Source organism: Montipora capricornis, chromosome 5, assembly GCF_036669925.1.
Source record: "Montipora capricornis isolate CH-2021 chromosome 5, ASM3666992v2, whole genome shotgun sequence".
NCBI classification, from domain to species: domain Eukaryota; kingdom Metazoa; phylum Cnidaria; class Anthozoa; order Scleractinia; family Acroporidae; genus Montipora; species Montipora capricornis.
This window is the reverse complement of record NC_090887.1, coordinates 30258593-30273592: the sequence shown is the minus strand read 5'-3', so window position 1 is coordinate 30273592 and position 15000 is coordinate 30258593. Positions and strand designations below refer to the sequence as shown.

At 39.9% G+C, this 15000-nt stretch overlaps 1 protein-coding gene and 1 pseudogene across 3 annotated transcripts in view; one reads left to right on the top strand and one right to left on the bottom strand.

Annotated features, from left to right (window-relative positions):
- Window positions 1–7289: 7289 nt before the first annotated feature.
- On the bottom strand, window positions 7290–9937 carry LOC138048688 (uncharacterized; annotated as a pseudogene).
- A 2817-nt stretch (window positions 9938–12754) lies between these two features.
- LOC138050059 (lactadherin-like) overlaps window positions 12755–15000 on the top strand; it is a 16893-nt gene continuing 14647 nt past the window's right edge. For all 3 annotated transcript variants that reach the window (XR_011132552.1, XR_011132551.1, XM_068896552.1), the window contains exon 1: window positions 12755–13016. The gene's annotated coding sequence lies outside the window, so the exon portion shown is untranslated. The remainder of the gene's footprint in view (window positions 13017–15000) is intronic.

The window sequence follows — 15000 nt, the reverse complement described above, 5'->3', positions numbered from 1 at the left end:
CCTTTTTGTACATATACATTTTTACCTTCGCTTTTTACACCTCACTTTTTAAAGATTGCAGACTGGCAATCGAAAGCTCAGTGTTTTTTAGAACCTTTTAACCAGAGAACGTTCCGGATGAAGAATTTTTTCAAAAACACTGCCGACAAAAGGCAAAAACTGGACAAACTATTGAAGTGTTTGTAGAGGAATATTTCTTTTTCTCAGAGTAAGGTTGAGAGAAAGATCGCTCATTTTAACCAACTGCAAAGTACAAATTTTCTTTAGTTGGGATGTAAGCTTACAAACAAAAATTGACAGGAAACAAATGTCGGTTTTCGTTTTGTCAATTGTAAGAAAATTCTAAATTTGTCCGCTCCTGGAAAGGTCCTTAAGGTACTTTTTTTCTGAAAAGAGATTTGTTGCAAGCATTTGCTCTGAATGACAGACGACGAAGGCTGACCACGACAACTTTTGTCTCAAGACGTAAGACCATGACTTTTGTTGTGAAACCTTGCACCAGTTCTGGTGTGAAACTTTTGCGGTGATTGTCTGACCACATACGACCATGGCTTTTGCTGTGAAACTTTGCACCATTTCTGGTGTAATACTTTTGCGGTGATTGTCTGACGACACAAGACCATGTCTTTTGCTGTAAAACTTTGCACCACTTCTGGAGTGAAACTTTTGCGGTGATTGTCTGACGACACACGACCATGGCTTTTGCTGTGAAACTTTGCACCAGTTCTGGTGTGAAACTTTTGCGGTGATTGTCTGACGACACACGACCATAGCTTTTTCTGTGAAACTTTGCACCAGCTCTAGTGTGAAACTTTTGCGGTGATTGTCTGACCACACACGACCATGGCTTTTGCTGTGAAACTTTGCACCAGTTCTGGTGTGAAACTTTTGCGGTGATTGTCTGACCACACACGACCATGGCTTTTTCTGTGAAACTTTGCACCAGCTCTGGTGTGAAACTTTTGCGGTGATTGTCTGACCACACACGACCATGGCTTTTGCTGTGAAACTTTGCACCAGTTCTGGTGTGAAACTTTTGGGGTGATTGTCTGACCACACACGACCATGGCTTTTGCTGTGAAACTTTGCACCAGTTCTGGTGTGAAGCTTTTGCGGTGGTTGTCTGACCACAAACGACCATGGCTTTTGCTGTGAAACTTTGCACCAGTTCTGGTGTGAAACTTTTGCGGTGATTGTCTGACCACACACGACCATGGCTTTTGCTGTGAAACTTTGCACCAGTTCTGGTGTGAAACTTTTGCGGTGATTGTCGTAGACTACGTCTTGAGACAATCGTTGTCGTGGTCAGCCTTGGTCGTCTGTCATTCAGAGCAAATGCTTGCAACATATCTCTTTTCAGAAAAAAGTACGTTAAGTGCCTGTCCAGTAGCGGACAAATTTAGAATTTTCTTACAATTGACAAAACGAAAACTGACATCTTTATTTCCTGTCAATTTTTGTTTGTAAGCTAACATCCCAACTAAAGACAGACTGTAAAGAAAATTTAAACTTTGCAGTTGGTTAAAATGAACGATCTTTCTCTCAATCTTACTGAAACTTTGCACCACTTCTGGTGTGAAACTTTTGTCTGACCATGTACGACCATGGCTGACTGGCATTCTTGGATTGTTATTACCTTCTCATCGTTACTTCTCGCGAAAGAGATTAATTGACTCTGCATTCTTGGCATGTGATTACCTCCTCATCGTTACTTTTCGCCGCGAAAAAGATTAATTGACTGTGCATTCTTGGCATGAGATTACCGCCTTATCGTCAGCATCGTTACGTTTCGAGAAAAGGAATAATTGACTGTGCATTTTTGGCATGTGATTACCACCTGATCGTTAGCATCGTTACGTTTCGCGAAAAGGAGAGGGTTTCCATTTGATTGAAACAGCAACATTAATTTTCGCGCGAACGTCCTTAAATGCCGAGTTGTTATAGTGCAACACCACTGGAAAAAGAAATTATACTAACATTTTGACTCTGTGTTCATTGCGTTGTTATTTGTTTACGTGTCATCTTCATCGCCCTGCAACTACTTCCCAAGTTTACATTTTAGCGAGGACCTCTATTTCGAGAAACCGTAAGTACAGCTTATTATTATTATTATTATTATTATTATTATTATTATTACTATTATTATTATTATTATTATTATTGTTATTATTAATATTATTAATCTTTATTACTATTAATTTTCATTTATTATGTAATTATTTATTACTATTGATGTTGAAACCTTGCTGGCTGGCTCGTTACGTACGCCACCGCTCGCTGGCAAACGTTATGCGCTCGCTGGCAATATGTGTCATTTCGCATTTTAAAATATGCTAGCTGGTTAAAAGCCGTCTCACACGATGGCTGGCTGGGAGTTATTTCCTGAAACTCTTGCTCGCTGGCAGTTCGAAGTGTGGGTATTTTTTTTCCCAGGATCGTTAAATATTAACGAAGATTGACGTACATGTGGAAACATTCTAATAGTTGCTGCAACATTAAATGAACAATTTTGTCAAAAATGGTCGTTGGGTACTCCTGAAGTGATGGAGCATGTCATCTATCGGAACATTATGCAGCATTTGGAGCATAATAACATCTTGTATTCAAAACAACATGGCTTTAGAAAGAACCATTCGTGCGAAACGCAACTCCTGCTCACTGTTGAAGACCTAGCAAAGAATTTGGATGAGGGATCTGAAGTTGATCTACAGATTTTTGACTTCAGCAAGGCCTTCGATAAGGTTCCCCACCAGAGATTACTCTCAAAATTGAATTATTAGGGGATTCAGGGAAAAACTCTTGCTTGGATTAATTCGTGGCTTACACAGAGATCATTTCAGCGTGTTGGGGTGGATAGTGAAGGTTCTAGTTTGGTTAGGGTACAGTTTTGGCCCCTCCCATGTTTTTATTATTTATGGGTGACCCGAAAACACTGACCCCCGGTCCATGGACCCCCATACGGACCGGGTCCACGGACTACTATACGGACCGGTCCACGGACTACCCCGACGGACCCCCTCCACGGAACCCCCCAAAAACAACATGGAAATAAAAACTAGTTATAGCTGTCGCTAAAGTGCCAACGAGCCAAGCTTGCGTGATCTGGCGCCTGGCGGCTGCAAACATCACGCGGCGTACTTGTGCTTAACTCTCATTGGTTATCGCTACGGTCAACATTTCATCGCTTTGGTCTACATTACAGCTTTTGGTCTAATTACACTCAAATTTGAAGCGCTTCTGAGATTTCATCCGCCTAAAAATCTTCTCGCGGCTCTATAAGCTGCCGCCTCGCCAGGCCTTCTGTCTTCAGAAGGCCTGACTCGTTGGCAATAAATTTAAAATATAAATAACACCTAAAGATTTGACTTACCGGTAGTCTGGATAGATCACTCATGTCGGCGAAATCTTAACTGTTGTGCGCCGCAAATTTAAAGACTAAGGCTCAGGCTCGGGCGCAAGTTGTATTAATCCCTTCACTGTGGACTGGAGTACTTCGAAAAAGACCGATAATGAGGTTCCTTGTTCCTTCCACCATTTTTGCTCGGCTCATTCTCCCGCGGGTTCACGAACTCGTTCCAGGCTCCACGAAATGGAAAGCAACCGCGCTACGTTTCTCCAGGAAGCCATGGATGACTGGTAACATGAATCACTCGTATTGTTTTGTTTGTCTTGTCCATCTGCATTTGTCTGCAGTTAGAACAGATTCCTATAATAGTTTTTTGTTGCTTCAGCAGAAATGTGGAGGCGTATGAAATACCGTCAAGTAATGAAGTGAATTGACTTTATAGTTAAAGTTGTGCACATTGTGATCTGGTTACGTTAACATCCATTTTTAGTGGAGCGGCGAGTTGACTTCCTATTTATACTTTTTTCCTTAATATATTTGAATAGAATTTGAAGTACACGCATATTATACTGTTTAAAGGAAGGGCAAGATTTCCTGACAGCCCCATACAATAGTTATGCATGCATTTTCTTGTTCACGCCTGTTCTTTGTTTGTGAGGAAGTAATACATGGATAATTAATGTATGGGGCTGTGCAGAAATCCTGAGAATTATGACAGACAAGGCTTTAATAAAGATTAATGAAAGAGTCAAATTTTAAAACGTCACGATAAAGCCTATAAATACATGTAGTTATTGTATAACCTGCGACCAGGCGACCTTTTCTTTAGGGAGGGTCCGAGATGAAACGTAGGGAGGAAGGGAGGGCATGATCGCAGGCTAGTCATTGTATGGCGGATCGGTCTGGAGTATGACAGCTAAAGACAACATTGGAAGAGTTTTCAGATTGCTGCTAGGATAATACTTCGTCGGTGGAAAGCAGAAAAAAACTAACTGTTAAGTTATTTGAGAAAAGTAGACTGGATGACGTTTTATAGGATGAACTCAATTTAATAACTGGTGTCATATATATTATTTATTAATGAAGAAGCCTTTTAGCCGGTGTGTTTCAAAGCCTCTTGCATTAAATATTTGTTCGAACTCAACAGTTTCGTGTTAAGAATAACTCCCAACACATGCACCATTTCTCCTCTACTCTAACACTGGTATACTCCACTTTGCATACAGTGTAAGGTAGGAAATATGTGTGTTAAAAAAAAAAATTCTAGTTTGATCTAAAGTAGTAGCCAACCAACAAACATTCTCTGCAATGCTAAAGATTACATGTGATCTCTGCCGTAGTTGGAATTTGAAAACAAATATAAATTAAGCTAAATCTCAATAATTTGTAACTAACTCTAACACAATGTTTAAAACTGCAACGTTCATACATGTGTACAAAGCAAACGTTTCGTATGTAAACATTTCCAAATCACTTCTAGCCTTAAACGTTTCTTTTGTGCACGCTGTTTGCCCAACTAAAGCAAAGACGATCTCAAATTCAGATAAAATGAATGATAGCTAACTGTCATTTCAAGGCTCGTACTTTAAACCGTTTAATAGGCTGTCTCAGGACAAACCCAAGAGGATTTATAATACTCCAATTCATAGAAAACTTCAAAATAATTTCAAAATAATTTCATTTTGACAACGTCTAAGAAGGGACGTTCGCGATATAGAATGTCTTTCTCTTTGATTTCTGTTTGCTAGGCAATTTTCAGTTGCCATCTTTAGCTTTAAAGGCATGCAAGGTAGTTCCACTAAAAAGCAAACCTTCAGGGAAGAGGATGAAGGGAACATACAATTTAGTTTCTTGAAATGAGTGTACGAACCCTGATAACCTCATTCAAGGAAATGACAGACACTTACAAATCTAAATTACACTGGAATCTCTCCATAACCAGTTGACGCAGGCTACTAGTGACGATAAGACTATGATCAGATATTATTTTTGAAGACACCTTTGTGCACACAGGGTTTAAGTGGTACTGCCTCGTCGATGTTACCAACTGCCAAGCATTCGTCTCCTTGTTGAAAAAATGATAGCGCTCAAATCTAGCAAAACAATACAGCTTATCATCGGGGCTCTGGAATCCCACAACATTAGATTTTACAGCTTTCCAGCAGCCAGCACACTTCTGGATGTTACCGGCAATCTTTTTAAGAACCAAAGGCCCAGAGGGTGGGGGATCCACTGGTCTAGCTGCTCTTCTTATAACAAGAGTTGTTGGATTGAGAATTTCAGCTTGAAAATTTGCTTCTGTATTCTGTGCATCTGCATCTGTATCTGAATGGTGGACTGCTACTTCAGTTGCAGGTAAATGCCGCTTGCGAGATGGAGCTTTCCCACCAACATTTTTTGGAGCAGAAGCTGCTGATATCCGGCTGAGACTTCGGCCTTGGTAAGCCTCCACAACGTTTGCCACACAGTTAAGATGGATGGCAATAGACAGGCAATGATGGCAAAGGTTGTTTCGCCCAAAGAAATTACAATCACAAGTACATTTTCCACTCTTAAAACACTGAACCCGGTGAGGAAGAGGTCCTCCACTGTCCACAAAGTACACACTATCCTTAAAACCCTGGCAGAACTGGTCGTTGCACAGCACAGTCTTGGCTTTTTCCAGCAGACTTGATTGTTCCTCTTTGGAAAAGTGGCCACTCAGCTGTGAAAGGTCGCTGAGATCACACGCTGCTTGCCTTATAGAGAGATGAGATGAGGAACGTGACAATGGTGTGACCTTAAAATTGCAGCACCTCTTGTATGCTTCTGGATCGGGGCAAACTTTGCTAGCCCTTTTGAGGAAAGCCTTTCGCTCTTCTTGGGTCATCTCTGCATGACTCTTTGTCAGTAAGTGTTGCTGAAACTGGTGGCAGACCTCCCACTTGTCGGACAACTGAAACCATGCCATTTCTTCCTCTTGATCGAATGACTGCACAAAGTCGTATAGGTTTGTAATGAGTCTATCCATGTCCTGGGGAATGAACTTCGTCCAATATTTCATCATATCATTTACTTACTCAGACATGTTCTGTTCATATGGCTTGTTTCCCAAGCCAAGGTCTTTCAGAACAAAGGCAGCCGTCTTTGTGCGCATGTCATTAAGCTTGTGGGTGCGAAAATACTGTGTAAAGGCTGGTGGGCCAGATTTCTCGGACCTTTTAATTTCTAGGGTTTCCCACCCTTCCATGAGTGCTGTTGCATTCTTGTTAAACCCTTCTAGTGAACTTGACCAAATTAATCCACTTTTTGCTTTGAAGAGATCCTGGCAAATACGGGACACTAGTGCTGAGGAGAGACCGAGCTTTCTACATTTCTCCTTGATATTTCTTTGGCTATGAATGTAACAAAGCAAAGGTGTTGCATTCCTGAAACCGGCCGCGAGGGCATTCGTTAACGCTCGTTCATCATCAGTGCCTGTGGCACGAAGGAATTCATTGAGACCAGGATTTTCACGGATAAGGCAATGCATAAATGATAGGTACGTGGATTCGTCTCCAGTCATGCAGATCATGACAGGGCCTAAAAAAGAGGGGTGGTTGTTTCCTCCCTTTACTCGAAGAACTGTATTCTTAAAACTTGTTACAAGCACATAGAATGGACCAAGTTGAAATGTTACGTCAACTCCACGTTCAGAGACTTGGTTTACCCTGTCGTGACAGCAAAACTTCACAATATTGTTCAACTGTTGATCAGTGAATAACATGACCCGTGGGAAGATCATCACAGACTACTTGACGAATAAAGCCAGGAAAAGTTGTCTTCTGCAGTTCTAGGACTGATGCAAGTGGGTCCTTGTTTACTCTTTCAGATGGTTTTCGAGTGAGGTATCCAACCTGTTTCACGTTGCGTGGGAGCGAACTAATGCTATCGGCACCACAGATACCACCAGCATCCTTTCTTGTTAAGAACAATGCCCTCGTTGGACCAAATTCAACAGCTTTATCTGCAACTTTAAGCTTGGTGCTCTCTTTGGATCGGATGTGTGCCATATTGGATGAGGTTCGATTACCATGCTTCTTGATCTTAAATCTTGTGGGCTGACCATCAAAATTGTAATTGAGAGGCACGAGTGGGAACCATTTTTCAATAGCTTTACCAAATTCGATGGACACAATTGTCTTGTGATATGACGTGTAGGAGGAACATGTGTACGTTCTTCTTCTCACTGCAACGTCGGCACTTTCTTGAATGTTGAGCTTTTCAAGTTCAGCCACTTTGCCCCCTTCATCCCTTATGATGGTGTAGAACTTGGCCTTACATCCTGTCATGACCCATGACCCATTTTCATCTGAGAACAAATCTTTTCTGTGTTCCAGTGTATCAAGGCTCAAGACAAAAGTTGCATTGTCTTGAATTCCGATGGGAACTGCTTTGCTTATAATTGTAGCACTTTCTTCCTGGCAATTCATCATAAAGGGGACAACGTAAGGATTATCAAGGCTCTCAAGAGTTATCATCTTGCACTCAACATTACCATTGAACAGCTTGTAATCCTTTCCCTTCATTTTTTTTGGTGATTTTGACACATCGAAACGTTCTTCATCAGCATAGCTTTCTTCATCACTATAGCCTTCAAGGTTCTATAAAACATCCATTTAAACAAACATTAAAATGTTAATATTGTTAAGCCTCGGACATCTTATTTTCATGGTCAGTAATCAGCAAATTGTCAAGCAGATTGGTGATGAGAATAAAGACAACCATTGGATATGGAATACTTTTAAGACAGCAAGATATCAAGACTAACATGCAAGGAAATGTGTGGCTGTAAGTGGGGAGCTCGAGAATTAACATTCAGACCTTAGCAGTTGAGGGTTAAGATTCAAGTTAAATAAATGTAAATTTATATGTACATGTCCATTATATCAAATTTCTTAGAGGATATCAAATGTCCCATTCAGACAGCAGAAATTTAAAGTACTTGTGAGAGCTTAACCAAGCTACACTGAATTACATTATATCATCAGGAGAGGGCAGAGTGATGATAGATCTGCCATCATATTTATTTACTATCATTTGAGAAAAGACAATTTGATGTGAATTTTCCCATCCGTTTTTATTCCAGACAAAAAGATACCAGCCAGGCAAGTATTTGGCATAAAACTTTATAAAGTAGAAAAACGGGAAATGAAAGGCCCACTTGAATACCTCTGTCAGACTTGTGTTACAACCTGTGGAATATTCGTCTACACTGCTGTCTTGATCATCTCTATCATCAATCAAAACCTAAAAGCCACAATTCACACATTATTACGTGCATTAATGGAATATTTCCTTTGCTTGTTCATTCCGGACAGACAGAGACGCGTCTTAATATTTGACTTTATAAAGAAGGAGAGGGAAATGGGGGAGGGGGGGGGGGGGACAGTTCAGTCAAGAAAAGTATTTAACTACGGTTAAATACCTCTGCCAGACTTGTATTGCTACCAGCGGCGTGTTCACCTCCACTGCCAAGGTCATGGTCATCTTTGTTGTCAATCAACTCCTATAAGCCACAATTCAATCAACCGGTAAATTAATCAATCCTTCTACAAACTACACGAAACTATATACCTATATATATATGGCCAAGTTATTTCAAGATTCATTTGTGTCTTTCCTTCCTTTTTAGTTCAGCAAACACATAGCGGGCAACCACACTTCCCTTGTTTGTATTATCTCACACATGCCCGCATCATATCATATTTCAACCCGCCTGCCTTGGGTGACCCGAAAACACTGACCCCCGGTCCATGGACCCCCATACGGACCGGGTCCACGGACTACTATACGGACCGGTTGACGGACTACCCCGACGGACCCCCTCCACGGACCCCCCAAAAGAAAACATAGAAATAAAAATAAATTTTAAAAAAATTTGACTTGCCAATTGTCTGGATAGACCACTCGTGTCGGCGAGATCTCAGCCATTACGCTCCGCAAATTTCGGGTCATTAAATCTCCCGGATAAAAACGACTCTGAGCCTTTCTGAGACGTTTCTCCATTCTAGACTGAAATTGCATTCCCAAGTTTTAAAAAAATCGATTTTTTCAAAGTCGTTTCATTGTTTCTTAATGCATTTCTTCATCTCTGAGTTTCAAGCACAAGTTATTAGAACTAAGCAAAATGGCTTCCTTCAGCTGTCATAGCCATATAACCGATTGTTTGATTGGATCTCCGATTAACCAATAAAAATTCTTGACATAAGTACCCTGTTTTCCCGCACATTCACAATGGCGGCAGAATAGTCTTGTATTCTGAAGGAGCTGCTAGGGGATGGGTGGGTGCGGTTTTTTTTTGGGGGGGGGGGGGAGGAGGGGAGGGGGAGTGGGTAGGTTGATCGAGGGGGGAGGGGTGGGGAGACCGGATGGAAAAAATCTCCAGATTTTAGATCTCCATAGGTTGGCACCTCTGAGAATGATATTGACAAATTAGTATCTTGGAGCAAGACATGGCAAATGCAGTTTAATGTGACTAAATGTCATACTATGAGGATATCTAGGAAGAGGGATCCTGTGTTGATGGATTATTACATCGATGGCCAAAAGCTGTCTCTCGTAAACAACCATCCTTATCTGGGAGTTATGTTATCTAACGCCCTAAGATGGAATTCTCATGTGGAAAATATTGTGGTCAAATTAGCAAATAAGTCTCTTGGCTTTGTACGGCGCAGCTTTTACCCTTGTTCCGAAAGTACAAAGCGTTTAGCTTATGTAACCATTATTAGACCAAAATTGGAGTATGCTACTGCTGTGTGGGACCCATATAGACAAGAACAGATTGCTTCAATTGAAGCCGTCCAGCGGTGCGTAGCCAGATTTATCAAAAGAGACTACAACAGAACCTCTTCCGTTACAGAAATGCTACAATCATTAGATTTAGATCTTTTAGAGGACAGACGTAAAGCCCATCGATTGAATATATTTTATTTAGCGGTTAATAATTCGATTGCATTGTCTATACCTAATTATTTTTTACCTAAACAGTACTACGATTATTATTTTTATAGTTTTTATCCAAGGACAATAAGGGATTGGAACTCTCTACCAAGTGGTATTCGCACTAGTACAAATTTTTCATTATTTAAAGATCTCTGCTTCTTAGCTATTAGAAATAATTGAATTTTTATATTTTTTTATTTTTCTTATTCATTTTTATATATGTATTTTATAGTTATTAAGCAATTATTTTATCATTTGAATTTGTAATATATCACTGTGTATAATTTGCAAGTGTTTTTTGATATTGTAATTTATTGCGTTCGAGGTACGAGAGCGCAACCCCTAATTTGTGTTGTAAGGGAAGTTTTTTCGAGATTGCATTTTCGTCGTCGGCGACACACTTTTGCCTCGCTTTGAGGCGCTTGGTTACGTTTTGCCTCACTTTGACGAACTAACGCACGTGGTGATTCTTGCTTCGTCGGCCTTTATAGATCGTTTTCACGTGACGTCATCATTTTCTAAAATCCAAAACTAAAGAGCCACGAAAGTTTTTATCCTCATCAGGCATAAGAGGCGGTAAATTTGTATCCATTTGCAATTTTAAAGCTCAATAGCGTGCTTCGTTTGGAAACCAGAGCATTTTGAATTTCTGAGTTATAGCGGTGCGTGACACGAGGCGACGATCGAGTTTACTGAGAAATGTATATTTATCTAGATAAATATACATTTCTCAATAAACTCATGAGCTCATGAGCTCATGGTTTTGAGCCTTTTTAGAATTTAAAGCATTAGGAAAAGTGCTTAGGTAAATAGCTGTTTGTTCAATACAGATGATCACTCGCCTAGATAGCCAAAGTAAGTACCAGATGTTGACACTATTTTCCGGCCGCCATATTGGTGCACCGCAGATGTACACCAACATGGCGTTTTCATAGTGGGCTCTGTAAATTTCTGCGAAACATTTCGACGAATATCTGAAGTTTGGGGAAACGCACAGGCCTAAAACTTGGAGAAGTGTCTTCTTCATTTATGTTCTACAACATCACGAATTCTTGACTTTTTCCACTGGATGGTTTTCGATTTATTTTTTTATTGCGTGACAGTGAAAACGATCTATTCTCGCGTTTGGTGAGATGTGATAATCTTCCATCGTTCATCGTTGAAAAGAGCTGAAAGATTGCTGAAGGTCTGTCAACTGAAGTCGGTAAAATTTTACTTTGGATTAAGCATGGTTCGTCACTGTCCTTGGAAAATGTGTGCTACTCCTCGCGCTTGCATCAAACCGGGTTGTTTTGCTCGGCGGCCGTTGTGACACAAAGTGAATCTACCGAGTTGTGTAGCTCGGTGGCCGTTGTGCCACAAAGTAAATCTACCGAGTTGTGAAGCTTGGCGGCCGTTGTGCCACAAAGTAAATCTACCGAGATATGACGCTCGTCGGCGCCACTTCATCATTACTTGTGATATTTACGGCATTGAAATCAACAAACTGAATTTATTGTGTCCCAGCGTTCAGCACAGAAAAGAAATCTTAGGTCTTTAATACCACAAGCTGAAAAGACTTGCAAGTAACAGTTTCATTTTAGAGTAATTTTCAGTAGTTGTCTACTTGTAGAATTCCAAATAAATAGTTAATGATTACGTCTAACAAGTTGTCACGTTCATAGATGCAGTACAGTGGAATTAGATCGTTATATCGAGGTATCGTCATAACGAGATTCCCGATATAACGATATTGCCTTAAAATAACAGAAAATATCTTTATATCGGGGTAAAATTAACATGTACTTTTTTACTACTGTACATATTGTTTAATTAAACTTGTAATGAGTATCAAATGACTCACAATTTGGAAAGCATTAGACGTTATCAAGGTTACACAACAAAGTCTGTGGTATGAATCGTAAAAGGGAAACAAAACAAAACAAAAAACAAAACTTAAACATTTGAAGTTGTATCTGTGTACTGATGCTGGAATATCGTTATATCGGGGAAGATTTTACGCTCGGTACGCTAAGAACTCAGCGTTATATCGGGAATATCGTTATATTGAAGATCGTTATATCGGGGTTCTGTCTCAAACATTTTACTGTAACTTTTGCCGGGCCATAGCATGTTTATCTTTATAGCGGGGATATCGTTATATCGACTGAGGATCGTTGTATCGGGGTTCCACTGTAATAACATTTCCCTATCGCACGAACCATCCACCCTCCCCCCTCAGTTGCTACCTGTACCAAACCTGTACCGTCCTACAAACATCGAACGCACTCGCCTAAGCTTCGATTACCCCTAGTTTAATTTATATTGGCTTGATGCGAAGGCGTTGTATGTAGATGTGGTTTTCTCGTTATCTCGGCCACGACTAACAATGTTAGAGAGTTGGGTACTAGTTAGGTTACGGCTTACTGTGGTTTACATAACCGAAAAACCTACATTTCAAAATGGCGCGCCGAGCTGAACTGACAACCTTTCATGAATAACAAGACTAGATTTCCCTCTCCTGTAGTGAATTCTAAGCAATGCTGTCTTTTGTGACAGTGCCAAGCCCTGGCTCATTATTTTCGTGGAATCTTCGAAAGAAAGTAAATTTGATGGACGGCACGCTAACTCGCAACGGTGTGAAACCACTGGCTTCCAAATTAAGTTACACTACTCCGGGCAGGCTGTCGTAGATGTAACTTTTTGCGGACGAAACTCGCTATACCGGGTAAGCTGCGTTGATGTTACTTTTTGTAAGCAACAAACTCTTTGAATAAACGTTTGTGTAATGAGTGTTATCAGCTGTGGACAAACAGCATAGCATTCCATAGCTTAACATTCCATGTGGAACTTGCATTCCACATCCATTGGTATTCTGGAATGGTATGGTATGGTATTTTATTTATCCACATTACACGGATGAGTACAAGACTCGTTTTAACGTGAACGTGCCAAATAACTATAAATCCATGCAAGTCATATTAAGACATAAAATAAATAAGTAGAATGAAATAAATAAGGGGAAAACTAGCTATATAAAAATCCAAACTACATACAAAAGTTACAATAACACTTAATTCCAGTAGTCAAATTAACATTATTTAGCATTGTAACACAATCAGGTACAGGGCGTGACGAAAGTGCTGTCCGATAGCCCGGGGCTAGTGGAATGACTTGTCGGGCTAGCACTTTCTTATCGTAGCTTGCCCGATGGGCAAGCACCGTTGGTTCCTCTTTTCTGATGATAAATTGAGCTTTTATGCCAAGAAGTGTGTAGCAGAAAGCTCCGGAGAGAAAATGATAACGTTATGAGGCCAAATTAACGTAGCGTGACAACGTTTTGCGCCACATTTTAGTTGCGTCTGTAAATAACGTCATGACTTTTTCTTCTTATTACATAAGCAACCGAAATATAATTATTTGCCGACTGACAGCGTGCAGTGCGAGACAATCAGTCTAATTAAATTCCAGCCAAGTCACGCTGCAGTGGATTTTCTCGGAAGTTTCGGTGCGTTTCATTGGGAAAATCCAAATCCGGATTCTTGTTTCTATTTTAAAGCTGCCAATTCATTGTTAAAACAAAAAAGGCCCACTTCGCGTCAGATTAAAAAACAAGAAAAAACTCGCTTGAAGAAAAGCTAGCAGACCTGGTGCCGTTATCATCCGATAAAAAAATAAAACAAAAACACGCAACTCGAGTAATTTAGAACATGATGTTTTCTCACTTCTGGAAGAGTTTGTCAGCTTGACAAGCTTTGAAGAGAATGTCGACAGACTTCAGATTACACATGATTACAGTGGTAGTTTAATTGACCGATCGCAACGTAACATTCACCAAAATAACTGTGTTGTGATTTCCGTAAATTTATAATATTTTTGACCGTCAACGGGGGTAACTGCAGATGTAAACATTGAAGGAATGAACCCATTGAATCCAGAGGTTATTTTTCCTTTACTATTTCGCCCATGTTTGAATAAAATGTTACTCTGAAACAATCATTTGCGATTATAAAAATTTTCTGGTCTTATAAAGCGAAACAATTTTCATACATGTGCGTTCACTGCGTTGATTATATCCAAATTGCATTCTGTAGATATTCAAATTGACTAAAGGCATTCCCAAACTTTCGGCAAATTTGTTGATGTTGTTCATTCGGAGAACCTCGTTCATGTTAGCAGTACAAACAAGGAACTGAAATATTTCCTATAGGTCACTGTTCAACTGTTTTAGTTAATATATTTTATATTATACTAGGCAAACTATGAACTATGAGGTTGAAGTTAAAACGAAAATCACATTCAAGAATCAATTGAAAATACTACGAAGAATTAGTTTATATCTATGCATGCGGTATCATTACTTGTATTTTGCATAATGAAATAAATCTGATTATTCTTTGTAAACAATTTAATTTCGGGCTAGCTCCTCAGACCTTCGGGCTAGTAACCTCCAGTAACAGCTTGCCCGAAGGGCAACCTCATCTTTTCATTTTCGTCTCACCCTGCAGGTATATTGTTCCATAATCTTGAGGTGATTTGCATTAAATTGTAAAGATATGACCTGTGCATAAATTTTCTGTTATAGGCAGGTTGATGTAACTTGTTAAAGCCTCTAAGGTTGACAGTATTCATAATTTATTAGGAAATATGAACATATATTTAATATTAATCAGTCCCATATTGTACTTGCATTTGTAAAAAAAAGGGTGAGA